This window comes from Equus przewalskii, chromosome 4 (genome assembly GCF_037783145.1).
Source record: "Equus przewalskii isolate Varuska chromosome 4, EquPr2, whole genome shotgun sequence".
In the NCBI taxonomy this organism is placed as follows: domain Eukaryota; kingdom Metazoa; phylum Chordata; class Mammalia; order Perissodactyla; family Equidae; genus Equus; species Equus przewalskii.
In genome coordinates this window covers 85,969,648-85,996,632 of record NC_091834.1, presented here as the reverse complement: position 1 = coordinate 85,996,632, position 26,985 = coordinate 85,969,648, and the positions used below count along the sequence as shown (strand labels likewise).

The window sequence follows — 26,985 nt, the reverse complement described above, 5'->3', positions numbered from 1 at the left end:
TGGGTATTTAATCAATCTTACTGGGAAGAAAACATGAATATATTTACGAACGCTCGGTCCCTAAGTTGTCATGCACGCTGCATTAGCTTATTACTGTATCTCCAAGATAATTCTTCCCTCTCATCTGTCGACACCTGTGCTCTTGAGTCCAGGGAGATCTCAGCTCAACCAAAATTACTTTCAATGTTTGGTTTGCTACAAGAGCTGCTTTGAGGGTCTCTGTCTTGAGCAGGTGTATCTTCTCCTTGCATCCTTATTGCCTTTGCCTTTGTTCTTCCTTGTCTCAGAAAGAGAAATCTAGTGAACTAGACTTGAGCCCCAAGAGCTTGTTTCAGCCCAAGAATATAAGTAAGCTTAATGAGCATGTCGATACATTGATGCAAGAAAGGCCAACAAATACATATCAGGGATGTAGGGGACTCGGGAGGAACCCTAAGAAGGGATGTTGCAGAAGTCAACTATTACTTACATGGAAGTTCCAGGCTATCAATGACTTTAGCTTTCCTTCTACAGAGGCTAGAACAGTGTTTGACACACAGTAGGCACTTGATTCCCATTGAAAGAAAGAAGGAAGATGAGATAGCAAGGAAAGGATGGAGGCAAGAAGACGATTCTCTCAACACAATGACCCTCAAATCCTTTATCAGAGTCATAGGGACAGGAGTTTGAGTCCACAAGGTGAGTTTTAGGTTTTTATAATGCAGGCCTGGGGAGCTGCCAGCACCTCCTTGACTATCACTACCTGTTAGAGAGAAGCTGTTACAGGGCTGAGAAACCTTTCCCCAGACCTACAGCTCCCTCTGTGCTGTCCAACCAGGCATGTGCATTTGGGTGGGTATTGGGGAATGCATCACGGATGGCTCCACTACAACAGGGAGGATGGGAAGGAGCTGGTGACCACAGCAGAGCAAAAGGATTGCTGAGCCTCATGGAAGGCCCACTGAACATGAATTGTGTCAAGGCCAGTCAGGAGAACTATGTGGTTCCTCCAGAAATATTCTGCTGCCTGGAGAAAGAGCAAGAGAAAGGAGATGGCTGAGTTTGTCCAAGGTCAGGAGGCAGCCAAGTAAGTGCAGCACCAGCCCCAGAGGACAGAGAGTGGGTGGAGCCAGGACAAACAGGAGTGAACAGATGGGGGACGAACCAGGGGCTCATGAGCTCTGTTATCACTCAGCCCACGAGTTCTGTATCTGGGAATGTATAAATCATTGACACGATAGTTTATTTTCTAGCCGTTTGGGCATCAGTTACATTCATCCCAACTTTCTTTGTCCTCTCATGGAGAAAAGAGAGTGGAGCCGAGCAGGCAAAGAGAGAGATGTCACCTCTCTAGTGTGATTTGAAGGGAAAAGGGAGCCTCATAGCCTCCTTACCCCATGCCTTCTGTCAGCCTTCCCTAGTGCCTGAAATTTCCCTCTTATTCACTACTTAGGGTTACTGTACAGAAGTACTAACAAAGTGCAAATGCTGTCTGAAGGGGGGTACAAAACATTTGAAAGTCAGACCAAGCTGGTTCAGATCCCAACTCTTGCTCTGGAGCACTGTGATACCTGGCAAGTTACTTAGAACCCCAAAGACTCTGTATCCTTGTTTATACAAGTGTGAATTCTATGAGCCTTGTAGGGTTATCATAAGGATAGACTGACTGATATGTAGAGAGTAACTAGCATGGAGATTGACACATAGTGTGGACTCAAGAAATGCTCATTCTTCTTACCTATACTGTTACAAAGGTATGGTAGGAAACGCACTGAACAAGAGTCAAGAACTACAGGTTCCAGCCCTTGCCCTTCCATTAATGAACTATGTGACCTTTTTAAGGTCACTTTAAATCTCTGGGCTTCAGTTTCCAGAGGGACTTGAACTGGATTCATTCATTCAACAAAAGTTATTGATTTCCTGATATGTGCAAGGTGGTACTCCTCTGCTTGCATGATCAATAAGTTAATAAACACATATATGAAATGAGCAGATAAAGTGTATGTAGTCTTATGATGGAGAGGTACTGGGTGGCCACTTTAGACTGAGTACTCAGGGAAGACCTATGTGAGAAGGTGACTTTTATACTGAGGCGTCCAACAAGAAGAAGAAGCCAGCCATAAAAAGATCAAGGGGAGATGCTGTACAAGCAGAAGAAACAGAAAAATTCAAAGGCTCCCCCAAAGAAGCAAGTTTGGATGTCTTCTAAAGTTCTTTCTAGGTCCAACAGTTTTCACCTTACGTTCTTTATGACTTTTGTGTATGACCCTGGAATAAGTCAAATGACAGTTCCTCGATGGGCTGGTAACTGTCACTAAGAGGCAGAAAGTCATGTAGTTAGACTAGTTCTGCTAGGGACCAATTGAGCAATGGAAAACTCAGAACCAAGACTGGAAAAAGAAAACTATAGCTAAAAAGGCAAAGAAATAATTGGGTAGTGGGCTAAAAGGGGGAATTTTGGAGACTAGGGCCAGCTTCCTTCCAAAGCAGCCAGCAGGTCCTTATCCTAAGACCTGGAGAAACAATGACAGAAGCTGGTTTCTTGGACAATTGGAAGCTTCTTTTTTGTAGCCCCTTCACGAAAGCTGAAGAAAGGTAGAACTGAGTCAGGAAGAAAATCCTTGGATGAATGTAGAAGGAAGGGTCTAGGCTAGGAAAATTCTGGTCTCGGTTGACAGAATAGAGAGATTCCTTCATTCACCTGCTCATTCACTCATTCAACAAATGTTTATTGTGGGCTCACTCTTCTGGGCCTTGTTCTAGTTGTGGGGCTATCTCCTTGAACAAAGCAAACAAAAATCCCTAGCTTACATTCCATAGGGGGAGATAGATGGGTACTGAGAGGCTAAGGTCTTTAACCTGGACAAATTTAGATCCTTTATCTGCTAAATATTGAGTAACCAACATGTGCCTAGTGCTGGGTTCATTGCTGGGCTCTTGGCTTCCCATATCTGAACACACAAACACATAATAACATACGTTTATGGAGAGTTTTAGAGCTTTCAAAGCCCTGGTCTCCTTTCATCCTCATGCTACCCTACAAGCTCACAAAGGTAAAGAGAACTGCTCAGGCTCACCTCGCTGAGAGTCTGAACTCTATCCCTAGTCATCTTGTAGCCTAGTGGTCTTCCGGTTACATCCCTGTAACAAAGTGCAGCAGATGCTGTCATTTGGTTGAACTACCCTACATGAACCCTCTCAGACTTTATATTGGAAGCAAGACTGTGAAGAGGGAGGAGCTGAGAGAACCCATTCTGTCCATGTGTGGCAGCACCTACTTTCAGTTTCCCAAGGCAGCATCCAGTGCTGGCGGTTGGCTGGTGCAGAGCAACCTGCAGTGTTAGTGCCCCGCGGCAGCAACAGTGATGTCTTTGCTGTCTTAGTTTTGTTGCACGATTTGGAAGACTGTTGTCAGGTGGGTAGCCTACAATCCAGGTACTCCAGGCCTCCTGAAGTTATTTTGAACTACCCAATATTCCTTTTAATAAATTCCCTTTCTGCTTAAATTAACCAGATTTGATCTCTGTAGCTGAAAATTAAGAACCATAACTGCTACACTCACAAAATCCTTTGTCCCCATTTACCAATAGGATAGGCTAGTTTTTCCATAGTTATAAACATCGTTAGTGGCTTAAAGCAACAATGATTCTTTCTTGCTCATGCTTCATGTCCATGCCAGGATGGTTACCTTTTCCTCACTGGGGACAGCCTGGTTGATGGAACCTCCCCATCTTGAATATCACCTAGTACCATGCCAGAAATAATGTAGAAAACCATGCCGTAGTCCTTAAAGCTTTCCCCCAGAATGAGTGCATTACTTCTGCTCTCATTTCACTGTGAGCAAGTCATTCAGCCACACAAACCTTTAAGGAGGTAGGTAATGAACTCTTACCATGTGCCCAGAAAAAAAATCAGAATACCAGTCATTACTTCTAATGACTACCACTCCTTGCTTCCTAGTTCCTCCCCCCGGCCCAACATCATCACAAGGATACAGGGCAAGACAGTTGTGCACAGGGAACTTCAGGGCCAGTGTGTAAGGAAACACTGCTGCTCTGAGACAGAGGCTCTGTGAGTGGCATGGCTCTACTTCCAGCAAGCCCCATCTACTTAATTGCTTCTTCACTCTGAAATCCCTCCTGAAAAACTTAGCTCTTTTATGAAGATCTCCCTTGGCTTCATACCCTCAGTATCAATTTACAAGAGGGAAATAATCCAAAGTGAGACAGAAGGAATGCTGAGAGAAGTGTGTGTTTCAAAAAGCCTCTGTAGGTAAGGAGATCAAGGACCTCAGTAGCAGATTTCACTCCATTGAGTATTGCTCAGCAAGCTGCTTGACCTGTCTCTTCACCTGCCGCCACCAAAGCAGATGGCAGGCTACAAAAGGACACGTTCCTTGTAAAGAATTATAAAGTTTTGTTCTGTTCAGGGTGGCCAAGAATGCCTTAAGCATCCTAAAGCTGAGTTAAGTGGAAGAAAAGGTATTCCTAAGGACTACTTGATGTGCGTGTGAGAAAATTTAACTCCAACCAGCTTAAACCAAAAAAAAGAAAAAAAAAAGAATGAGCTGATCTGTATAACCAGGAAGTCCAAAGGGCGGGGCACGTTTCAGAAATGTCTAGATTCAGGGATTGATTTGAACAATGTCATCAGATGTCTCTCTCTCTGTCTCCGTCTATTGACTTTGCTTTTCAATGTTGACTTAATTCTCAGGTAATTTTCCCTCACATGCTACAAAATTGACCACCTGCACCTGTAAACATAGTGAGTTCAACCCATCTCAGATAGTTAGTTCTTGCAGGAAAAGAGAGTGACAGAGACACAGAGAATACTTCTGCCACTGGTTCTAGCAAAAGTACAAAAGGATGCTGATTGATCCTGCCTAGGTCACATGGGAATCCTTGAACAAATCACCATGATCACTGTATTCTGATCTCACTGGATCGACATGAAATAAGCTTGTTGTTAGAAAAGGGATTTATGTTTCCATAGGAGAGAAGAAGGGGAAGAGACTAATGCTACACCTACCAGAGCCTACCATGGTGGGGAGATAGGCTCAAGCAACACACAAACACATGCATGCACATGCCCATTCAGATAGCCCTTCCATCCTCAAACTGCCCATCTTGAAAATGGGTTACGGCTCCAAGATCATCTAAGGCTGAAGAAGATAGAATCGCTCCTCCAGTGTACAGCTCTTCTCCTATCCTCCAGGAAGGGGAGACTTGCTGAGGACATTCAGCCTCTCCTTGGTTGAACACCTTTGTAACATGCATACCCACCCCATTCTCCACCAAGAGTCCATGAGTATCTTGAGGAAAATGCTGGTCTGTGCTTTTTTTTTTTTGCATTCCATCATGTGGCTCAGGAATAGTCATTCAACCATTGGTGAATGGATGCCTGGATCTAAGGATCCATGGACAGACATAATAAGGAATCTTTAAGAAAGTAGAAGACACAGTCTCTGACTCCAGGATCTTTTTACTTTGTCAAGGACAATCAGAATGCCTTTTAAAACAACAGAACAGATTTACAAATAAAAGCAGCAATAAGTGTGAATTAACTCCATATGATTTGAATCCGATTGTGATCAGACAATGCCAAGTAACCAAGTAAACAAAGTCAGGTTTCCACAGTTATGGAGTTCACTTAGAGACAGCTTTTGCTTCTTGTCATTTGTGCTCAAATCTTAATCACCATCAGTAACGTGATCCTCAAATGAGAGGGACACATGGCAGAGGCGGAGAGCAGCTTGGATTGGAAGGGCCCATGGTGCTTTGTTTAGTACCGAGGAACAAGCCCTGGGGCTCTAATTCCTGTGCAGGTCTAGAAAAGTCTACGGCTGCCTCCCTTCCCTGGCCACCAGTGCCCCTCTCATCTCAACCGTCTTCCATCTGTGAATAGGGAATTTCTCCAACTGCAGAGAGGAAAAGTCCCTCCAATCCTTCCTCCTCTGACATATGCAGACTGCACATTAGCACTGTAATGTCTCGTGCCATTAGTGAGTAACGTGCTGAATAATTAGGCTATGAAAACCTAACGGCAGGGATTTTTGTTTTATTAGCAATTTTCCATCCTATTGTGTTAATGTCTTCTCGTGTCAGCCGGCTTTCTAAGTAAACAATGATCACAGGCGGACATCATTTCCCAGCACATTGTGGTGCCGCGGGTGACTTAACAGACCAGAAAATGGCTTAAGTTGTCTTTTATCTTGCAGTCTCTGCCTTCTGTTGATGTCACAATATCTGTAGTCCTTGGTTTCCTTTGGCCCTGGAATATTCATTTCATTTTTGTCTGCGTATGTCTGCCTCTGCCTGTCTGTTCTCAGTCTATCTCCACGTCCATCCTTGTTTTTCTTCTTTCTCCACTCTTTCTGCCGTCCCCTCTCCCATACCTCTGTACGCCTACCTGTAACAATACTGCACGTGTCCAGAACCTTATTCTATTCAAAGAATTTTCACATCTATCTTGCATTCTCTCCCAACCCCCTTCATTTTTCATACACTTCTTTCATTTCTTTCACATTCCTCTCCAATTCATCTGCTTCTCTTCCCACTCGGCTATCTTCTCATCATTCCTTCCTCCTCCCTTGCCTTCTACGCCTCATTCTACCCAGCTCCTGAAGTGCTCTCTCTCAGCCTCTCACTCCACCCCCAACTCATCTCTCTTTCCTGCTCACTGAGATTCCTGGCTGCCAGATGATTAATATTTGGCCCAGCCATGCTGGAAAGTTTAATGATTTTTCTGTGATATCCCCACAGTCATCAAACATCTGCAAGTTTCTCCCAGAGCTGAGAAAAACTTCTGTTACTTAGGACATCGATGCTGTCCAAGTTACAAAAGGAGCTGCCAAGTCCCTGAGAAAGATGGTGGAGGAAGAGATTAGCAGCATTTACCTGGGTCACCATGTGGGACAGCTGTGGTGGGGGAGGGGTCACGCTGATCAGTCACCTTTTTCCATTCTGCTCCTTTCTCTCTGGCTCCAAGAGAGTATAAATCTGGATTCTTCCAAGGCAGGATAGTGCTTGCAGGCTCTACTCAAATATCCAGGCCAAAGAACTACAAGAATGAGGTAGTATCCACTTTAAAAAAAGATATGGCCAAATGCCAATAACTCAAGTGATTGATCTATGCATCATAGAAGACCAATAACCTGGCAGGCTGCCATCTGGGGCAGCAGTTTGAAACAAGCCAAAGCAATCCATAGTTTTCGTAATTATCCCACAAAAGGCAGCGTATTACTCTCCTTACTAAGAAGCATAAATACTCTCTCTTTTATTTTACTCACCGTTGACTCTGCATCATTCAGCCACATTTCTCTACCCCTCCTCTACAATATATGGCTATCTGACTTCTTAAAAAATAAACTGGCTTAACAGATGAGATTTTAGCCCTACAAAGCCGGGCACGACTCTTGTGCGAAAGAGATCCAGGAAAGGTACAAGGAGATTTTGAAATGCACTGAGACCCAAAAGGGTCTGATATTTTTGTGAGTCTATCATATATTCAGAACTGTGCAGTGGAAAGTACAAAAGGAGGAAAGAATAACTTCTGTGACCTCAAGAAAATATTGATTAGACGATAGAATAAGAATAGGTGACTGTTAGGTTGTGTGAAATAAGCTACATATACAATTGTACTTCAAAAGAAAACTAGTTAATATGATTTCAAGAAGTCAATGGCAATTTATATCAGGTTTGGAACATTTTTAGATAGAGAAACAAAACTGAAGCACACAGGTGGAAATGTACGTGGTCTGGGATCACAGAAAAGGCAGCCTTGCTTATACAAACAGTAATCACCACTGGGCAGTAGGAGGCTCGTGGGTGCTCCCAGCTGCCATCCTGGGGCAGCCACCTAGCAAGCATCACCCCAGGATTGGACCACTAAGACCATTATGTATAGTTCACCATGGACCAATCTTAGAATCAGAAATGGGCTAGCCAACCCTCACTTCTGCCACACATTCTTTCTTTCAGCTCTCATCACCTGTCCACATCAATATCCTGCATGAGGCACACAAACACCTCCCATGCTGACTGCTGCACTAGCTAAAATCACCAGCCACAGATGACTTCTCTCCGCATTCGGTGTATCAGCATTCAGCACCACGGCCAGCGCCCGAGGCTGCAGAAGGGAGAGAAACCCAGGAGGGACAGACGGGAAAATATAATCATTCTCTCCATACTCAGCCGTGGGGCCCCTGGTTCTTTCTCTTGTCTCTAATGCTTCTTCCCTAAGGTCCACTGAGGACCACCGTGTCTGGGTGTCCATAAAGATTGACTGTATTATACTAACATATTCACTGATGAGCCAGTAGAGAAAGAGAAGGGAAAGCACCCCATCCCTCCACTACACGTCTACACAGCTCCCTGCCCTCTCTAAGAAGCTGATTGCATTTGGCAACAACTGCAAACTCTTCCCAGCCTCTGCCATTTGATGACTAAGAGAGCAGGCCCTGAAGTCAAGCAGTCTGTGCTAAGCTCCCCCACATAGTAGCCGTATAACCTTGGGCAAGTTATGTAACCTTCCTAAACTTCAGATCCCTCATCTGAAAAAAAAAAAAAAAGATGATAATAGTATCTACCTCATTGGATTAGTGAGGACTGAAAAATAGGACATCTACAAACCACTTAGCACAGCACTAGGAACATAGAAAGTAGCCCATAAATGGTTTGGTTGTTATTATTGTTGCTCTCATTACTATTATCTGACCACACTGGCATCTTTGCTTTGGTGAGCATACTCATGCCTCAGGGCTGCTTCATTTGCTATTTCCTAACCTTGGAAGCTTTCTCCCAGATAACCGCATGGCTGGCTTCCTCACTCTCTTCAGGTTACCAAGGAGGCCTTCCCTGACCACAATCTATGAAATAGCACCTCCCTCTCTGCTATGCCCTACCTCCATTCCTGCTTCATTTCTCTTCCTAAAATAGATCAAGTTCTGATGCACTAAATATTATTTCTATGTTTTTATTTTCTCTTTCTCTTTTTAGAATATAAGCTCCATGAGGACAAGATTTTGTTCACTTCTACATCCCTAGAGCCATTAAACAGTACCTGGCATGTCATCGGTGCTCACAACTACTTGTTGGATGCATTATTGTTATTATTATTATTATTATCATCAGGATAATTATTCAGGGATGGTTTTTTCCTGTTTTATACAGGAGCAAACTGAGACATAAAAAAATGTGGCCCACCCATAAAATGCAAGTCAGTAGACATCCAGAAAATAATGAATTGAGAGCCAACCCTTCAATCTGTTTCATTAGAACAACACGCAAGCTGATGGGTTCAGACACAGCCTGAGAGGGAGGTCCTCAGACCTCAGGGAGAATCCTTGGGTAACAGTCCTTCAACTTCTCCACTCCCACCCAGAGGCCAGCCCACAGCTCTGGGGAGATTGCTGAAGGCTGGCAAAGCTCTAAGGCTTCCTTGTCCAGTGGATATCCCAGAGGGCACACTTAAGAATCCTGCCTCCCGTGGACCTGCCTGGCTTCAGACCTGTGACATGAGGTCTTGGCTAATGCTAAACAAGGCTCAGCACTGAGAAGGCTGCCGCCAAGGTCCTGATACATCAGGGTTCATCTCAGCTTTGTCTCCTATAGCAAACAGTGTCTCCACAAACCACCCTGCCCATGAATCTCGTGTTGCCCTTCTGCCCGCTGAGGGAGGGACAGTGGACATAAGACCCATGCTCCTCCCTCAGCCAGCAGGTCATCAATGTGAAGGGCATAGGGTATGGATCATTCTGAATCTCCTCCAAAGGAATTTGCTTCCCAAATGGCCAGTCTCCAATCTAACCTGTTTATGAATGCCCTTGTCTCAGAGCCAACATGAGGGAGGAGATGGGCCCAACCTCCTCACAAGGGGAAAGGGTGAGCTCTCATGAAAACCTCCTGTGCTATGACTGTCCTAGTGGAGAAGGGGCTCACTAGGGACAGAAAACTCCAAACTTTGGCTGCTACAGCCAACCCGAGCAGTTATTCTTTCCAAATACTGAGCCTGGGGGGTGAGATACTTAGGACAGGACAGGTTAGGGAATAGATGAGTGACAGGAGGCCCTGGTTCCGCTACAGGAGAGCCTTTAAAATCAGGCTCAGTCCAGTACAATGGAGTCCCGGGAGAAGCGGGAAGACAGAGTCACAACCCAGGTCCCTACTCTCATGCCAGGCATGCAGGAGCACCTTCCACTAATGAATAAGTTAGAGGAGAATCTCCATGGTCCAAAAGTCATGGCTTCCATATCACACAAAAGAATGGCATGCTATGATTTGTATGGAACCAACTGGAAAGCTTGTTAAAAATGTGGAATCTCTGGGTCCCACTCCAGATGTGCTGGATCACAATCTCTGTAGATGGGCCCAGGAATGTGCATTTTAACACCCTGCCCAGATGATTCTCATGCCCACTAAATTTTGGAAGCATTGCCATAAATGATTTGCCCTGTTGAGGCAGAGCAATTCAAATCATTCTGGCAAACCTTTTGTGAGGTCTTCCATGCTCTGGACTCTGTGCTAGCAGCTGACCTCCGGGGCATATGCAGTTTTGGAGGGCAGAGGGATGACTCATGTGGCCTTCTATCTATATAATGGTGGAGAGCAGACCCAAGGGGAGGTTGGCTGCATCCGCTGAGAAGCTTCAGGGATTAGGGCGAAAGAAGAGAGGAACTGTTGCTTGGTCTGCAGAGCTGCCTCCAGAGTTGGAAACTGGTAAGGTATCTGGCCTTGGCCTTTGCATCAAACTGGAGCTGATCCTCAGTGCACTGTTGGGGGGGCAGGCAGGTGAGATGGAGAAGCCAGGTCACCCTGGGAAATTGGTACTGGCCCACTTCTACATCTCCCCACACACATCACTTTCATATTTATCTCTTTTTTCCTTTCTACTCAATTATTTACAGAAGCACAGACACTCATGTGTGGAAGGAACTTTAGAGGTTGTCCAGCTCAGGCCCCACCCAATACAGTCCTGTTGTTCATTTTTCTGTTGTCTTCTTCTCCCCAGCTAAATGTGAGGTCTGCCCAGGATCATCCAAAGAAGGCAGGCTCTTGTCTGCATTATTTAGCAGCAAAAGGTTGTTGATCCATATTCTAGAGCCACTAAAACCCACAGTAAGGATCTGGTATATCCAAAGTCTGACACCTAAATATCTAGTAGAGCTGCCTCCACTTCCCCAGGAAGGACTTAAAGACTATTTGGAAGTCAAGCCTCCCCCAGAGAATATTGGGGGCATGCTGTATTCCCTTATACTATTTTGATGTCCTTCAATCTTTCCTCCAAACTTTGCTTCCCAAAAGGCAGTAATACCAGAAGCGGAGTCACTTCTGATTTTAGCTCATCACTCTCAGGAACCGCCATCTCATAAAAAAGTCACTGCTCATATGCTTGTTGAAGGGAGGGGCGTAGAAAGGGAGTGGTCAAAGAGCAAATCTCTTCAACCTTGGCCTTCATCACTGCAGATATGTCTGATGTCCAAGTCGTGTGTTCTTTTATTCAGAATACCCACTCATCAAGGGCAGGGCCATGACTGTTTAGATGTATCAACCATGTCTGTTTAGGCCATAGTTAGATCCTTTACAAATACTCGGTGAAAACAATATGCAAGAGCCTAAGAGGCAGGACTTGGCAGTCAAGCTTGGCAAACAGTGTAGAGGCCATAGCTTACACAAATTTCCCATCTGAGCCATGGAGGAAAGACTGTGGGCCACCAGAGTTGCCTCAACCACCCTCCAGAAAACATCAACTGCCACAGCCAGCAGTTTAGCCACCAGGAATAACCATCTGTTGAGCATGCCAAGCAATCCTGGACACAGGGCCTCTTAAAGGAGGTTTAAATTCAAGATCCTATTGAGTTAAAGAATTTTAATGAAGGAGCAATGGCTAGGGACTGTAAACCTGATTTTTTTTTTTCTTAAAAAAAATTTTTTTTATTAAGATTGCTTTTTTAGAGCAGTTTTAGATTCACAGCAAAATTGAGGGGAAAGTACAGAGATTTCCCATATACCTTTCTGTCCCCACATGTGCATAGCCTCCCCATTATCAACATTCCCCCCCAGTGTGGCATATTTGTTACAATTGATTAACCTACATTGCCATATCATGATCACCCAAAGTCCATAGTTTATGTTATGGTTCACTCTTAGTGGTGTCAGAAACCTGATTTAGCCATTAACGTAACATTAGCTGTGATCTTCCTGGGCTCTGTATCTGAATCTGGAAAATGGGGGTGTGTAGCAGTGAGAATAAATGAAATCATGCCTTTGCTACTCTCAGAGCTCCCTGAAGAAAGTATGATATGCACACAAGGTTGTGTCACCAATGACATACTTGGATGCTTTCTAAAGTTTGGAACTCATGTTAAAGGGTAGTGCTTAACTGTTTTATCTCCTCAAGACTACATCAAGCAGAATGTTCTGGCGTTAAACGAATGATCTGCTCTCATCTTTATCTGAATTTTCACTATTTGCCTTGGCTTCCTGATGGCAGGACATATTGCTAAGTTAGTTGGACCCAAGGATATAAATTGACTTCCCTGTTTGGTGATGCTCACTTGCTCTTCTCTGTCTCTCTCTCTGTCTGTCTGTCTGTCTCTCTCTCTCTCTCTCTCTCTCTCTCTGCCCTTCCTCTTTGTGGGGTTGATACAGGCAACACTTCAACAGCTGTTGCCCCAAGAGCCAGAGCAGCAACAGGCAGCAGCAGCAGCAGCAGAAGAGACAGCAGTGAGCACAGCATCAGAAGCTTTCCCTTCTCTTCATTTCAGGAAATGGGAGAAGCTACGCCAAGTGATGGGGAGGGGACTGGCTGCTCTAGAAGCTCAGCTCACCTCCAGGAGCCTGGCTTTGGGAACAGACGTTGTCATGAGCACACGCACTAACAGGGCAGCTTCCAGCTGGCGCAGGGAGTGGCACCCTGAACACTGTTGGGAGGAGCTGGGAAGGAAGGGGCCAGAGCCAGCTTCTGGCTAGAGCTGAGAAGCAGCCACAACAAGAGCAGGGGATCTCAAAGCCATAAGGTAGCACCATGGAGTTGGACACAGTCTCTAGTAAGGAAATCCATCTGTCCTCGAGACTCAGGGAGGGAGAATCCTTTCCTGAAGGTCACATCGTGATGGAAAGGAAAGGCCAAACTTTTCCAAGGGACTCGGGCTCTGCTTCAGAGAGCTAGAAAGGGAGACAGTTGGTGAACAAACACGGGACACAAGGGAAACAGACTCTCTCAGCCCTCTGGGCACTGCCAACCTGAGCCCTGCTTCTTCACGAAGCACCACACCAACGTTACGTGTCCTGGTAGGACGCGACATTAAGATAATGCATTAGATTTGGAAAAGCCTCCTAGAAAGTCTTTAAGTGTTGGTACCTTGGCCCAAGATTGCAGATCCAGCTCCCCACTAAAGCATCTCCTATTGGTGCAAGCCCTGGCATATCTTTGGATCAGGCTGCTCTTCCACACCTTTCCCCAACACCACATCCCCAGGGACTTTGGGCTCCAGGAGAGGGGTCCCAACCCCTCCCCTAACCCAGACCTGACCAAGACACCCCCTCCCCTCTCCTCTGCTAAAACATCTGAGAGGCAAGCACCCAGAGCAAGGTGCAGGAAGCAGAACAGTGAAAGTGTCTCTGAGGAATGAGCAGGGAGACCAAGGCAGGCAGGGGTTAACAGTGAGCTCTGGGACCAGACAGCCTGGGTTCAAGAGCTGGCTCCATTGCTACCAGCTGTGCATTCTTGCATAGGCCATTTAACCTCTGTGCCTCAACTTCCGCATCCAGAAAACAAAGATGATGACAGCAGCCCTGATGCCCTGGGAATGCTGAGGGGCTCAAGTGAGAAAGGGCAGGGCAGTACTTAGTGGACACACAACCCCCACTGACTTGGGGCTCCCACTCTCTCACTGAAATGCCCCTTCTTCCTCTGGTCACCTCTTTAAAAGTCCCCGAATCCCAGGCCAGAGGGGCCCTCGGTGTTCCCATAACCCCTCGGCTCCTTGGTGAAATCAGACTCTAAGAAGAGCAGGCAGGAGAGGCAGGTGGGTCTCCCCTTTCCCTCACCCCTCCTTCTCCTGCCCTGCGACTCTAAGCAGAGCCAGGCATCTTCCTCCCCCAGGTCCCCGACACCTGTTGGGGTGAGTGCCAAGTCTTCTCCCACGCCCGCCCCTCCCTCCATCCTGGGATCCCCCTCCCGCGTCCCGCACCTGTATTTGTTAATCAAGCCGCAGAGGATTCAGTAATTGCCCAGCAGAAAACACGGGTGCAGATGTTAGGGAGCGCCGGGGCAAAAGCACTAAATGAGATTCTTGTTTTCCAAACAGAGCCCGAGATTTAATTACAGCCTTTCCAAGTGCTTATTAAAAACCCTTATTTTTTTCCTTATTGTTTTCCTGCATGGCGCATATTGAATCAGCCACTGCTGTTGTCTTGTTTGTGGAGCGTTCATAAAAAGAACCGATGTGGAAAATTGCAAACACAGATTGTACCCAAACAATATCTTTTCCCGTTGCTTTTCTTTCTGGTCCTTCTTGCTGCTGAATAACAACATCGGAGATTGTATTCAGTGCACATCCGGGCTGTTTCCCAACAGCCAAAGGGGGTCTTTTTGACACGCAGGGACCGCCCCTCCACCTGCCTGACAAAAGAGCGTGGAGGTGACTGAGCTTTGCTCTCAGGCCAGGAGGAGCAGCAACACACTCCCTGTGAGAAAGGGGAGGGGACAGGTGAGCGGGAGAGCTGGAACCACGGAGCCCAGGGGCCCTCAGCAGGCCTGGCCATTACCTCCCGTGACAGGTGAGGAAATCGCTGGCCCAAAGGGGTGAAGTGATGGAGCCAAGACTAGTCCCAACTGGACTGGAGAACTTTCCACTAAAATACACAGCACCCACTTGATGCTGAGGGCACTTGTACCCAGAAAGACCCATGGGCTCTTCTTTGTAGCCCAGAAAGTTCCTCCTCATAAACGGAAGCTGGTCTCAGGTTGCCTTCTCGAGTGGAATATCTCGTGTTGATAACCGTCTGTGCTCCCTGCAAGTTGCATTCTTGTTCCAAGGGGACCAGGGCCAGGTCACCACCAGGTATGGCGCTCAAAATTTTAATTGTCCACTTCGGTTTGAATGGTGCTACCTTTTAAGAAACTAACCAGTTTCCCTGGTCTTTCTCAGGCAGTTTCCATGGAACAAAGTCCTAAGGAGGCATCGGAGGGAAGAGATTAGACCCCTCCGTGTGTCCCCAGGTCTCCACAGAGCCACCTCTGCCACCCTCTCCTGCTTTCCCCACTCAGTGCCACCGCTGTGCCACTTGGATCTGGCGCCCAGCTTTTGAAGGAGAGGCATCTCTTCACTCCATGGCATCTTCCCTCCCCGTTGCTCTGCTGACAGGAATCGGGGGCGTGCAATTAGTGTCAGTTTAGAGGTGCGATGCAGGCACAGGGGAAGTTTCTCATCAAACAATGTGTAAAATTCTATTCCTTCTTTCTGTCCTCTGCTCCTGGTAGTCCACCGCCAGCAGCCAGCCTCCCACCCTCCATCCTGCTCATTATCCGAAGTTGGCTTGTCAGGAAAGCAGGGGAGAGGAGAGAAATGGAGATGGTTCCCTCTGTCTCTGTTTCACGTCGGAACCCCACTGAACTCAGACTCTGCCACACTCTGCCCAGCGCCCTCCTGTCTGAGGAGGGGGCCATCTGTGCTTAGATAAGGGGGCCCAGGCCTTGGTCATGTGACTCCAGAGAATTCATGGTTTTCTCCTGAAGTTTCTCCCGAACTTCTCTATCCTCCACACTCTATTTTTCAACCTCACATGAGGACAGGAGTTGGGGTGGGAGGGACCATGGGAAGAGGCGGTGTGACAGCTACATCTTAAGTTAGCATGAGGGAAGCCATCTTAGGGAAAAGAAGCCATATTGTAACTCTGACCCTCACTCGCTAGTCTCTGTGAAGACGTTCCAGCGTGCATGTAGCCTAGATGACTAAGCACCGCTCGCTTTTACAAAATACAGGATCTGCTAGTTCTACGACTCTTGCTGACATATATCTCCCAGCTGTGACAAAACAACTTTGTCCTCTGAGTTCTCCAGGAACATGACGACCTCCAGAAAGAAAAATTCTGCACTGTACCCATCACGAATGACAGAAGAAAGAGGTAATGTGGCGCCTTGAAGTTTATCACACGGGATAGTCAACATCCCTAAACCCCCTCCTTCCCGGCCCATTTCCCCTATAAAACTGCCCCAAGGTTCTGTGGGATTTGAAGATGGTTCTTCAGGACGCTAGTGCACCATCTTCCGATTATGCTGGCTCATCGTGTAAACTTTCCTTTCTCAACCACCGACTCATTTGCAATTGATTAGCACCGGATTGCAGCGAGCAGAACCAGCCCCTTTTCGCTCAGTTACAAAGGCAATTGGCAGATTCCTTCATGACCCTCCCACCCCCACAGAGAGCAGAGGTTAGAAGTGGACTTGAGGGCCATCTACACCCACTGCACCAGCATGCGGGGCACCCCATCTCTTGGGGGCTGTGGGCCACTCAGGAACCTGAGTGAAGTGTGGCGAGACCAACAACAACTTTGAAAATCTGGTGTTTCTGCGGAAACTTCCCAGCGCCGATCTCCCCAGCAGAATCATGGAACTTTGGAGCAAAAAGACTGTGCCAGATGCTCAGATTGATTCTCCATTTCCATTTCACCCTTCTATCTCCAGCGCTTGCAAAGCTAAAAGTGACACTTCCCACGCCATTTCGTAGCTCAGCTCATGTTCTGCCGACTAGATGCATTTCTGCCAGATTTAGAGAGTGGAGCCCCAGGGGACACCGCGTCTCTGCACAGGTGTGATCAGACAAGCAGGGGGAGGTAGACACAAGTGTTGGTGGTGGCTGGACCCCAGGGTCCACAGTCACATCACCAGCTGCAAGGGTGTGGGGGCAGCTGTGATAGTGACAGTAGAGGCATCCCTGATCTAGCTGTTTCCTGACCCGGTGACCTTCAACTTCATCCTTCTAGCTCGTCCAATGATTTTGTTAGGTCCTAATTCTCTGTATACAACTGCTATATGCTTCAAATACCTAGAGTGGTTTCTGCTCCCTGCCTCAAATGCTGACTGATACAGGGTCTCTGGAGGTCTTCATATCCCTTTTGCAGATGAAGCTCAGAGAAGTGAAGTGACTTCCCTGAGGTCCCACAGCAACTTAGAGGCAGTGCTGGGACCAGACTCAACCTTCCTCACTCTAACCCAGAGCTCATTTCAATGGGGGATGATGAGGAAAGTAGCTGCCCCTTTAAAGCTCCCTTCCCTTTCTCCCTCAAGCCCTGCCCTCCCGGCCCTGCCCAGCGGGAGATGTGTGCCTATGAGTGAGTGTGTAAATACAAGGTCATAGCCATGTGTGTGCCCTGGCACACATCAACGCAGGACATGCCAACATCAAGGTGTTTTGTCCCTGGCGCCACCAAAAGTCCGAGTGGCTCAGCTGCAACCTTTGTGCTGTGGTTCTGTTCAAGTTCTCTTTCCAGGGAACAAGCTTTCATTTCATGGACAATTCAGAATCTCCGTTCAGAGGAAATTGATGTTTTGCTAGACATTTCCCACTTGAGGGATGGGCAGAACTCACAGTAAGAGCAGATAAAGACAATGTAAGTCAGCAGCTTCAAAGAACAAATAAAAAAGCTGAACAGACGAGAAAAGTGTCTGAAGGTGATGCACTTAAAACCTGTGTCTCCCCGGGGAAGCTGCTGACAGCCTGTCACCTGGGCCCAGGGGAGACCGTCAGCCAAGACAAACTCACAGACAGGGTTCACATCCAGCAGGTCTCCAGGGGCTCTGGACGTGGGTTCTCCTCTGGGCTCCTCTTGGACTTTAGGAAATTGTGGCCAAGCCTTGGCTTGGGCAGAGCTTCCTTCCAAGAATGGAAAACTCAGTCCACCTTAGGGAGGTGACAATGGCCATTGGAACACCAAACATGGGAAGGGGATGTGGAGGAGGAGGGGGAATGAAAGAGACCCCATGGGGCAGCGGTGTATTTGAACTTCAGAGGGTCCATTGTTATTTTCCCCTCCACCAGTTCTCCTCTTCTGGGTCTGAGATGTGTTGCACTACAAGAATCAGCCTGGGCTGCTTCCAGAAGATTCTCCAGCTCCATCCAGCAGGCCCTGGGGCCGGGGCAGGCTGAAGGGTGCCTTCCTGTTTGAGCCCTCCCCAATCCTTCTCCACTCCACAGATGAGCCCCAGGGTGACCTGTCCCTAAGGCCCATCCACAGACCAGTCTCATCCACCGGAATGTTTTCATGAGGCTTTATCAAGATGAAAGAATAAAAATCAGGACAAGGCAGGATGTCTGTGTGTGTGTGTGTGTGTGTGTGTGTGCGCGCGCGCGCGCACGTATGTAAGGTCACCAAGTGTCCTTTCTTGGGAAGAACTATCCTTTATTCTGAGATTATTCCCTTCCTGGGAATAGTCCCTTTTTCATGTTAAAATACCCTTTCTGTTATGAATTGGTAATACTATTAAGTGGGGTTTTGCTGTTGTTGTTTTAAGGTGAGGAGCAGAATTATTTCTTTTCTTTTTCTTTTTAACGTTCTTAGTTGACAAAAGAATCAGCTCCCTCAGGTTAGGCCCAGTTGGTTAGTTGGTTTTTATTTTTTCCTGGTCTGTTCAGCATAGAGCCCAACAACTGGCCCTCCCCACCCCCGTCCCCGTCAGCTTTGCAAGACTGACGCAGAGCCCAGGGTGGGTTCCACTGGCAGGAACCTGAGACCCAGCACATTCAGGGAGAGCCCCACCTTCCTGCCCGTGTATGCTACCTCCTTCCAGACTAAACCAGCAGTTTTGACAGAGCCCCTTAAAAATACATCAGTCATGGCCCCAGGGAAGCTTCACATTATTGCAAAGGGCTATGGTGAGTGCGTGGGAGTTGAGTTCCATCTCAAAACCAAACTTGTCCTCCCTTAGGAAGCCTCTGGGCTGTAAGTGAGTGGGCACCAGCCCGCAGACAAAACATACGTATGGCTGGCCTCACTGTTGCCTCCACCCAAGCTCCCCAGTGCCTGCAGGCTTCCCTCCGCTCCTCCCATCTGCCTCCAGCTTTATCCCTGCTTGCGATTCAAATGCAAAGTCAGCCAAGGAGAGGACCACTCTGAGAGCTGCTCTCCCTGAGGACCACCTCTGCCCCAGAAAAGCCCAGAGTCCTCACTGCTGCCCCGTCATGTACAAGCTGCGGCCCCAATCCCCGCAGCCCTCTCCTCCAAGACTGAGCTCCTCCATCACCCCAGAGGCCCAGCCCCAGGCAACTCAAGTTACAGAAATGGGCTCCCGGTGTATGAAAGGCCCTGATAACTGAGGGAGTTTTTCCCACCCTCTCCCCGCAGCCAACCATACCAGTAAGCTGCAGGGCCAACCACCATATTCTTTTGTGCTTTCCCAGGGGGTGAATTGGGCTACTAGGTCTTCTGACCCCAATTTTTTTATGTTGATTACATATTAACTCATTTAATGAATGCTATTATTCTTCTCTCTCTTTCTCTCTCTCTCTTTTTTTTTTGCTGAGGAAGATTGGCCCTGAGCTAACATCCGTTGCCAATCTTCCTCTTTTTGCTTGAGGAAGATTGTCACTGAGCTAACATCTGTGCTAATCTTCCTCTATTTTGTATGTCGGACGCCACCACAGCATGGCCTGATGAGCAGCGTGTAGGTCCACGCCCGGGATCTGAACTGGCGAAGCCTGGGCTTCTGAAGTGGAGCACGTGACCTTAACCACTATGCCACCAGGCTGGCCCCCATTCCCATTTTTTAGCTAGGAAACCGGCACAGAGAGATAGGTAGCTTGTCCAAGGTAGATAGAGAAGGCTGAATTTGAACCCAGGAGTTTGGCTCAAGAGTCCATGCTCTTAGCCTCACAGTGGCACCTCTGTCCTTGGCACACAAGGAGCCTTCAGGAACCCAGAGGCTTGGAGAAAGGGAGGACTGAGGAAAGACAGATCAAGGACCTATTTCATGCGAAGCTCTATGCAGCTTTTGCCAAGGGACCACTGAGATTCTCAGTATGTGGAAGTGACTCTGAAGCTCTATGAAAGCTGTTAACCTCCTCCGGGAAGCACTGATGGAGCCCTGTTCATTTAACCCCTCTGTAGACAGTGAGCACTCCAGGGGACGCCAGGAAAACCTCCAAAGGCACTGCGAAGTTTCCAGCAGATCTTGGCAGGATCCACACCCCTCTCTACTGTCCAGGCCCCCTTTCCAGACCCACCCCAGCCTTTACTCACTGTCTAGGGCATCCACATGTCTCTGACGCCCCCCGAGTTTAGGGGACCACTGACAGCCAGTGGCCCCTAGCAAGACTCTGCAAATTAGAAAACAGAGCCCCTGAGAGTGGATCAAGCCCGGTGGGGGCCCCCCAAGCAGAACATAGGATGTGTTTCAGCCCCCATGTGCACCCCCAAGACAGGTTCCCTTGTGCAGTAAACAACTACACACTTATTCAGGGGAAGAACATTGCAGGTGGAGGGAACGCCAAGAGCAAAGGCCCTGAAGAGGGGAGATGCTGGACACATCCGAGCAGCAGCAGCCAGCGAGCTGGGGAGAGCAGGAAACAGTAAGGTCCAAGGGGTGCAGGGCCCAATCGCAATGACCTTGGAGGCCACCATGGAGGTGTCAGCTTTTACCTGAGTGAGATGGGCCCCTGGGAAGTTCTGAACCGAGAAATAATGTGACCTGAGTTATGTGTAAAATGATTACTCAGGCTCCTGTGTTGGAAATAGATGCTGGGAAGGTGGGAACGCTGGAGAGATCTACCTAATCAGATGTGGAGAATGAGCAAAGGAGTCAAGGAAGACAATGATTTCTGCCATTTCTTGTGATGAGGAAATTGCAGGAGGAGCTGATTTGGAATGGAAGATGCAGAATTTGAGTTTGTCATGTTAACTTTGGGATGCCTATTAGATATCTAAGTGGAGGTGTCAAAGAGTCCATTGGATGAAAGCATACACCCAGTGAAATATGGGAGCGGTCAGCACAGAGATGGTACTTAAAATCATGAGACTAAACTAGGTCACCAAGTCAGTGAGCACAGGGAGAGAAGAGAACAAGAACTGAGCCTTCAATGGCTGGAGGTCAGAAAGATAAGGAGAAACCATCAAGACAGTCTGAAGAGGAGCAGCCAGCGAGCTAGGAGATGTCCAGAAGCCAAGCCAAGTGTTTCAAAGAGGAGGAGCGGTCAGCAGTGCCAATGCTGCTGATCAGTCAGGATGCAGAGGAAGTCCTGGCCATCGGACCAGCCGGTGCTCTGCCACTGACTCACTGGCTGGTCTTGGATGAGTTCCCTTAACTCTCTAGGCGCCATTTGACCAACAAGGATAATGGAGTACCTACCTCATTGGGTGCTTGTGATGAGTTAGTCTGTTGAAAATAGAAAAGAATTTAAAGTGCCCATCACGGTGCCTAGCACATGGCATACACTATGAGTAGCCCTTCAATTCTTCAGATGTCCAAAGGAGGAACCAAGGAAGAAGGTAGGTTCCCTGTGGGTAGGAAGTGAGAAGAAGATGCGGAGGCCTTTTGAGGGTTCTAGCCATGTCTGCTTCTTTTTCTCAGGCTTTGACACGTTGCTTGGGATCCTTCCCACCAGGATGTCACCAAAGCCCTACAAAGAGCTGACCATCAGGGGGACGAGGGGAGAATTCCAGCAATGCCCTGGAACCTCAGGCATTGAGGCATTGAGGCATTGAGCAGAGCGGAGTCATGAGTAAGAATAAAGGGAGATATGGAGGGTGTGGAGGGATGAGGCTCCCCGGACTCTGTCCTGGAAGTTCATTACAGAAGCAGATGATGCAAAAAGACCTCACAGGGCCAAGGCCCAGTGTATTACAATGACAGAGTCAGTGGACAGTAGTGGGGTGCCCCTCACAAACTCCCCAGCCCCTCCTAGAAAACTCTCTCCTGGTCTGTCATCTGCCTGCTGCCCACCCCTCGGCACCTTCAGCACCTTCCTTACCTGTCAGACCTCAGATCACAGGCCGCCGTATAGATCCCACAGGGCTGGCAGGGCCCAGGCCCATTCTCCATGCTTTCACCACACTTCTGATTTCCATAGTCACTGCAACCCCTCCCAATGGCTCCCATCAGGTGGGAACTCAGGCCTGCCTTCTCCTAGGGTTGCCTGTCGCCCTGCCCAGCCCGGGGGAATGCTGCTAGGCATCCAGGAACAACCACCTTTCCTCAGCCCCGGGTTAGGGCAGACTGAGAGCCAAACTCCTTTGCTCCTCACAACATTTTTGCTTCTACCACCTCCAATCTGCCAGGCCAAACCTGAACTTGCTCTGGGTTGCCATGGCAACTCATCTCGCAATCGCAAATGCCTTGACCTTAGAGCTAAGGGACTAGGGTCTGTGCTTTTAAATCTTTGGGGTGGCCATTGATGAGGCTGTGGATGTGCTGGACACTGAGGTGAGAGCACAGATGGAGGGGAGTTTTGCCCTGTCAGGGACTTCTTCACTATTTCTACAATAAAGAGTCAGCATAAGCAAAGAAGCAGCAAGACGTTTCTCAAATCTGCCTGCTTTTCTCCGGTCCCCTGTCTGGCACTAGCCTAGTCCAGGCCACCAACCTCTCTCCCCTGGACCAGGCTAGTGGCAGAGAGACAAGAAAAACGTGGGAGCAGGCTCCTGCCTAGTCTCCCCGATCCAGGAGTGACCCTGCCATCCGTTCTCCACCACAGCCAAGGGCTGCTTTGTAACCAGACACAGGTTCTATCAACCCCTGCTGGACATTCTCCAGGAACTGCCTTTGGCCCTTAGGATAAAGTCACCTCCTGGGGCCAGGCCCTTCCTGATTAGGCTCCAGCCACTGCTCCGGTCTCAGCTATCCCTTCATCCCTGACCCCTCGAACCCTGCCCTGCTCTCTGTGATCCAGTCACCCTGGACTTGCTGTAATTCCCTAAATTCACCTTTCTTTGTGCTCTGGGCCTTTGCACATGCTGTTCCCTTTGTCTAGAATTCTCATCCCCTTTGTCTAGCTGATCTCTAGTCAGCCTTCAGGGCTCAGCTTAGTTACCACTTACTCCAGAAAGTCCTCCATGATACCCCCCACCAACTAGGCTGGGCACCCCTGCGTGCTCTCCCACGGCCCTTTATCCTTCCCCTCTTTGAGGATGTATCACATGTACGAGCTGGTCTACCTCCCCGCCTGACTGTAAGCTCCCTGGAGGCGGGGATGATGCCTTTATTCACATCTGTGTCCTCAACACTAAGCCCCTTGCAGGACACAACAGCCAAGGAATTCAATATGTGAATGAATGAATGAACAAATGAATGACAATACATGAAAATGGAAGAGGAATCACTGCATGTGTGACTGTCAGTATATATATCATTTCTATTACAGGAAGTTCATGTAAGAGTTTGATGAATGATCCTTCTCCCATTGCCTCAGCTTGCAGAATTGCAGCTAAGGCGTCAAACCTGAAAATAACAGGCATGAAGTGCCCCCTCCATTCTTACAGAAGCTTCCAGGAACTGATGAGAAGGCCCTATGTCCACTTCTATCACATCCCCATCCCTAAACCCAGTTTCTGTAAGCAGACGACAAGAGAGAGGGCAACACCATTTTCAGAAATAGAGTTATAGGGCTGGGCAGGGAGAGAACACTGTCGATTTCCCCTCCCTTCCCCGTAGGCAGCCCTGAATCTGAGTCCAGTGAAGGGGGCTCCAGCAGAATCGATGCAGAGACTGGAAGTGCCTGCAAGAAGGAGCTGCTGGAGCTCATTCACCCCCAGCAGGAGGAGAGGAGTTGGGTCTGCCTCTGGTCTGTTTGGACATCTCCTACTGCTCTCCCCCTCCACCCCAGGCACACACAGCCAAGAGCACGCCCACAGCACCACTAAGTAAAAAGTGTCCAGCAGGGGCTCATATACCCTGTGTCCCAGTTACAAAGCAGCCTTTGGCTGTGGTGGAGAATGGATGACAGGGCCGCCTGGATCAAGGAGACCAGTTAGGAGCCTAGTCCCATGTTTTTCTGGTCCTCTCTGCCACTAGCCTGGTCCAGGAGACAGAAGTTGGTGGTCTGTATGAGGCTAGTGCCAGATAGGACCAGAGAAAAGTAGGCAGACTTTGGAAATGTCTTGTTTCTCATTTGCTTATGCTGATTCATGCCCAGCACCACTGCAGCAAGGCGCTCTGAGAGGAGGGTGTGCGGAGCGCTGACCTGGACGGGTCAAGGAGATGTGAGCTGTGCACCGGACTAGACCAGGCTGCCTTTTAATTCCTCAAGGGGGCTGGAAGCCAGGGCTCTGTCTGAGATGTCATTAGGGGATGGGAGAGGAGACTGGTCCTGGTTTCTTTGTATCCCTCTCAGTTCAGACTGTTCCATAAACCAGACCCAGCAGGAGAGAGGGTACTCTGTGCACGTTCAGGTCTGGAGAAGCAAGGGTGTTGGGAAGCATAACCAAGGAAAAGTTCTTCCTGAAGGCTGGAGATGAGCTTCTGGGCTCCTCCCCTCCTCTCTCTGCCCCATTGCGCACCCTCCCCATGTTATTTCAATTATATAATATTCAGTATCTGGATGAAGATTCAGCATTAAGGCCACACATGCAAATACTGGATCTACACCAATGCCGCTTCCAGATAACCAGAGAAGAAGATAGAATGCATGCAACATCTGGCTGGGACGTTTTCCTCCATTATTCATTAAAATGTGGCTTTGGCATCCTGAAGGCACAGCATGCACTCGAATGCAAAACAAGTCTGACTTAGCCAGCACACCCAGCCCCCAGCTCTACTCAGCTTTGGACAAGAATGCAGCTCACAGCTCTGAATCTTGAAATCGTATTTCTGGCCAACTAGCCCCAATCCAAGACGAAAATTTCATTCCCCTTTGGTTCCTAAAATGATCTGTTTCTCTCTCTCTCCCTTCTTTCCTCTTCCCAGCCTCCAGCCTTCATTCTAAATATTTATGACGTCATGACTCATTAACATTCCTCCCAGGACATCTTTAATAAATATGCTGAGGGAGGAAAGCCTCTGCTTGAATATTAAATATTAAATTTATAAGATGTATAATCCTCCTAATTAAGTCAAATTTCGTCTTGTGCATTAGATTAAGAGAAAGAGAAAGAGCCGAAGAGGGAGCAGTGGCCACCAAAAAGCCCAGGGACCCAGCAGCAGAGCTTGGCCATTTTAAAATTCCAGCAGTTCCGCCCTCTGCTCCTTGGGACATACAGCCCAACAGCATCTCTGGGGCCAAAGCCAGGTAACCAGTCAGGGCTCAGAAAGGATTCCCTCTTCCACGTTATCCAGGTTCCCTGCACACAGGCCAGACTCCCATGCTTGATGTCCAGCCAGGGAAATAGGACCTCCAACATTGAGAACATTCTAGGGGGCCTGACCTTGCAACTTCCAGCCCAAAGGTGATGCTCCCAGCCCCTGGGCGAAGTCATACTACCCCAGAGACCCCCTCCAGGACACTCATTCTCCATGCCTCCTTCCCACAGGGATACCCAGTGCCCTGGAGTTTCCGTCATTCTGGGTTGCAGCATTTCATGAAGGAATTTGTCCAAAGCATTTTCACTATTGTTAAGGCCTGCTCCTCCCTGGCCTGTTTATTATCCTCTAGAGGAATATCCTTCCCGTGGTACCCTTCCCGCCCCTCACACACACCTCCTGGGACAGTCTGTGCCACCTACTCTTCCCCCTAGAGTCTTGCCTTGTGTCATCAGTCTCTTATTTATTCATCCAGTGTTCACTGAGGCCTCACTACATGCCCAGTCATCTTTCCAATGCTCCGAGGAATGCCAGAATAAAATGGGCCCTGCCCTTTGAGAGCCGGTGTCCACAGGCTGCCTCTGGAGGTGAGAAAGGGGTGGCCAGTTACACCAGGACTATGCACTACTGTGCCCTGTGGGAACAATCACAGCGGGAGGAGGGCCAGAGAGAAGGCTGTTAAAGCTCAGGCCCAGAGCAGAGGCCCTGGCTGGCTGGTTCCCAGGGTGGTGCTGATGGGGACAGTATGTGTGGAAGGAGTTCTGAGCAAAGGGCCAGGAGGAGTTCGAAGAAGGCTTCCAGGTGGAGGGAGAATTGAGCGAGGCGTGCATGGGTGGGTAGGACCTGCAGAGACAGAGACATTCCAAACAGGCTCAGCTGGTACAAAGGGAGCAAGCTTAAGCAGGCCTGACACAATGGGCTCGCTCAGGGGTAAGGTCATGTCCCCTGTGAGCAAGGCTCGTGGGGCCAAGCAGTAGGGCCGTAAGGACAGGAGCAGGCTTCCATCTTGCATCTTCAAATGCTCCAGTCACTGCTGGAGAACAGACTCTGACTTTATAAAGAAAAACCCTTGCCTACCTGTACCCTGGTGTGACATTGCCGGTCTGGCGGCTGCCTTCGTGGTAATCGATGGGAAGCGGCTGCTTGCTTATGCTAGCTTTCACTGGTAATGGAGAGTAAACAGCCTCTGGCTCTTTCTGCAAAGGAGAAAAGCCGAAAAGTGCTCTGAATTCCAAATGGAAAAACAGATCAAAAAAAGGATGGGGCATCCGTGAGACAGAGAAGGGGTGGTCAGCTGCCTCAGCTCCCCGGGACCTGGGATCCAGGAGGTCCTTGTTGCTCAAAGGCAGGTCAGGGGGCAACGCTGCTGTGCTTGGAATAAAACCAAGGAACTGAGGAACTACTGCCCTCTCAGGGAGCAAGTGAGTGCGGGGAGAGCTCAGTTTCAGTGAGGGCTTGAAGCAGATGAAATCCAAAGAAAATATAGATTTCTCAGAGCTGCAGAGTAAGCAGGATCTGGTCTGGGATCAGACTGGCCTTGGGTAGCTGGACCAATGCTCCGGGATCTGAGGCTCCTCCACAGAAGGCTTACAGAACGATGCCTCTTTTTCACGCACCTGCAATGCCCACCCAGAAGAAGACTGGCGAAAAGTGGAACCCACAGTGGGATCACAGCAATGCTTTATCAATATGCCTGAGAAAAACCGGAGGGAAACATACCTCAGTGTCTACCGTGGTTCTCTCCAGGTCATGGAATCGTGGGTGATTTTTATGTGTCTT

General features: G+C 48.4%; 1 long non-coding RNA gene across 1 annotated transcript in view; it reads right to left on the bottom strand.

The window, feature by feature from the left end:
• LOC139083071 (uncharacterized) overlaps positions 1–26,413 on the bottom strand; it is a 73,634-nt gene extending 47,221 nt beyond the window's left edge. Inside the window, exon 1 of the long non-coding RNA XR_011539581.1 lies at positions 26,284–26,413. This is a non-coding gene — a long non-coding RNA (uncharacterized lncRNA). The remainder of the gene's footprint in view (positions 1–26,283) is intronic.
• Between the last annotated feature and the right edge of the window lie 572 nt (positions 26,414–26,985).